Source organism: Montipora foliosa, chromosome 8, assembly GCF_036669935.1.
Source record: "Montipora foliosa isolate CH-2021 chromosome 8, ASM3666993v2, whole genome shotgun sequence".
Lineage (NCBI taxonomy): Eukaryota > Metazoa > Cnidaria > Anthozoa > Scleractinia > Acroporidae > Montipora > Montipora foliosa.
This window is the reverse complement of record NC_090876.1, coordinates 8,239,797-8,242,296: the sequence shown is the minus strand read 5'-3', so window position 1 is coordinate 8,242,296 and position 2,500 is coordinate 8,239,797. Positions and strand designations below refer to the sequence as shown.

General features: G+C 42.2%; 2 protein-coding genes across 4 annotated transcripts in view; both read right to left on the bottom strand.

The window, feature by feature from the left end:
- Positions 1-2,500, bottom strand: part of LOC138012963 (coiled-coil domain-containing protein 93-like) — a 298,808-nt gene that overhangs the window by 273,149 nt on the left and 23,159 nt on the right.
- Positions 1-2,500, bottom strand: part of LOC138012966 (coiled-coil domain-containing protein 93-like) — a 53,496-nt gene that overhangs the window by 30,454 nt on the left and 20,542 nt on the right. The gene's annotated exons all lie outside the window — the stretch shown is intronic.

Sequence of the window (2,500 nt, the reverse complement as noted above, 5' to 3'; positions counted from 1 at the left end):
GCAACGGCTTGAACGGAACTCAAACTCATGATTGCGCAACTGCACTGCACTCGCTCTACCATCTAAGTTATCAAGCCCGTTGGGAGGGGGGGTGGGGGTGTCTACAAAACGAAGACCGAAGAGCCAAAAACGAAGACATGAATTTCAACTCATTTAAAAGCTGTTAAAAGGTGCTGAAACGCATTGTTCGGCGCTAAAACAATAAAATCAATAGGGTCTTCGTTTTGTAGAAATGCCCCACCTCAAACTACAAAACGAAGACTCTCGCTAAAAGCGCTTTATTTCCATTTGGACTTTTGCCACCGAAAGAAGGTCATCCCCTTTGAGTTAATAATAGGGAGCTTAAGCAACGACAACGGCGACGGCAACGACAACGTCATCTCAAAATATAAATTTGCGTTATTTTAATCGCTTCGTGACTATTTCTGAAAATTTATTCTCAAGTGCTGACGTTCTTCATAAAACCAAAAACTTGGCTATTTCACGTTGTTGTTTCGCTGACGACGTCAACGAAATGGACAAAAGTGAAAAACGCACGTGCAGGGCGTGCAAAGCTATTGTTTTTACCCACTAAATATGCAAATTTCTGACGTTCTCGTTGCCGTCGCCGTTGTCGTTGCTTAAGCTCCCTAATAGGGAGCTTAAAGGCCTGGCTAAACTAGGAAACATTGTTGCGGAAACATTGTTGCTTGTGATGTTTCCCTGGGTGGCTAAACTGGGAAACATATGTTGCGGACGCAAAATTTGTGTGTCCGGGAAACAAAAATGTTTTTGACTTCAGGCAAAATTTGTTTCCGCAACATATGTTTCCCGCACGGCTAAACTGGGAAACATTTGCGTCCGCAACAATGTTTCCTAGTTTAGCCATGCCTTAAGCAACGACAACGGCGACGGCAACGAGAACGTAACAAATTTGCAAATTTAGTGGGCAATAACAATAGCTTTGCACGCCCTGCACGGGGGGTTTCCACTTTTGTACATTTTTTTGCCGTCGTCAGCAAAACTACAACGTGAAATAGCCATTGAGGTTTTATGAACAACGTCATTACTTAACAAATAAAGAAGCCTTGACTGTGCTCTGTTCTGTTGTAAAGCACGCAGGAAACGGCTAGAGCACGAAAGAAGTGTAGGGGGAAACACGAGCCGATAGGCGAGTGTTTCTCCCTACTTCTTGAGTGCTCTAGCCGCTTCCTAAGTGCTTTACAACAGAACAGAGCACAGTCAAGGCTTCTTTATTTGTTTTATGATAAAAAACAAGTAATTTTCTTCAAAAATTCTACTTTATTTTCAAAGCGCGCGCTGCTTGTGGCGAACTGAGATGTCGTCAGCACAGTGCTTTATACTCTGATAAAGCACGCTACTTTGGACCAATCAGCGCGCTTGTAAGAATGTTTAAGATTATTTGATTGGTTAATGAAACAAAGGCTTGTCAAAACATCAATCAACTGGAAAATCACACAAAATTAGAATTTATGGAAAAACAAGTGCCTCAATGTTCGGTTTCAGTCCGTAAAAAACAGCAAAAAAGAGGATCTAAATGATTAAGTTCAGTGAAAACCGGCCGAATTGTTGCCCATGAAAACCTGCACGTTTCCGACATGACAACTGGAAAACAAACTCTTCATTGCTTGCGGCTGGAATCTGAAAACCTGTTGGGAATTTTGTAAATGAAGAACTCCAGCGTGAGGACTTTCTGAGCTTGAAAGAACTGCTGGACCGGGCGACGGTTGAGGTCTTCCATCCAAAGCACTTGACAGAATATCTGAGCAAGCCTTTAACTGACAGCTTCAATAATACCCAAGGTAAAATTCGGAAATTCATCTGCCATTTCTGCGAATGATGGCGTGGGCTTTCGTTTGTTCCGTGCTTTGTACTCTCATAAAGCACGCTGTTTAAACCAATGAGAGCGCGCGTTATATAGAAACTTTATTATAATTGAGGATAAATTTTCATTTTCTGCCCTAAATTGAGCGCCGTTCCTACCAGTGTCATATTTGAGGAACTACCACACCCGTGTCATATTAACAAGGTTGAAATAGTCGTTGCGATGACGTTCTCGTTGCCGTCGCCGTTGTCGTTGCGTAAGCTCCCTAATAAGGGAGCTTAAGATCTACGACGACGACGTCGACGAAAACGCCACAAAACAATATCATTCGCTAAAAGAGCATAAATAATCGTGCTACACGTGCAGCACGGATTTTAGCTCATAATTTTGCGGTTTTTTGCGTGACGACGACGTGAAATCAAAATTTTAGATTTTGACGACAACGTGAGCATGCAACAGAGAATCTTTCATTCTCTATTTTCAGTCTGAAACTGCTGGTACCAATTTATTTTTAGGATACTTCGCCCACATTGTATTAAGTGAACGAGATGGAATAATCGCGAAAGACCTTTACTAAAGCGAAGTTCTATTTTGAGGTGACGTTTTCGTCGACATCGCCGTCGTAGATCTTAAGGTCCCTATAGTCTCACACAAAGAACGGTGGATGTATCCCGT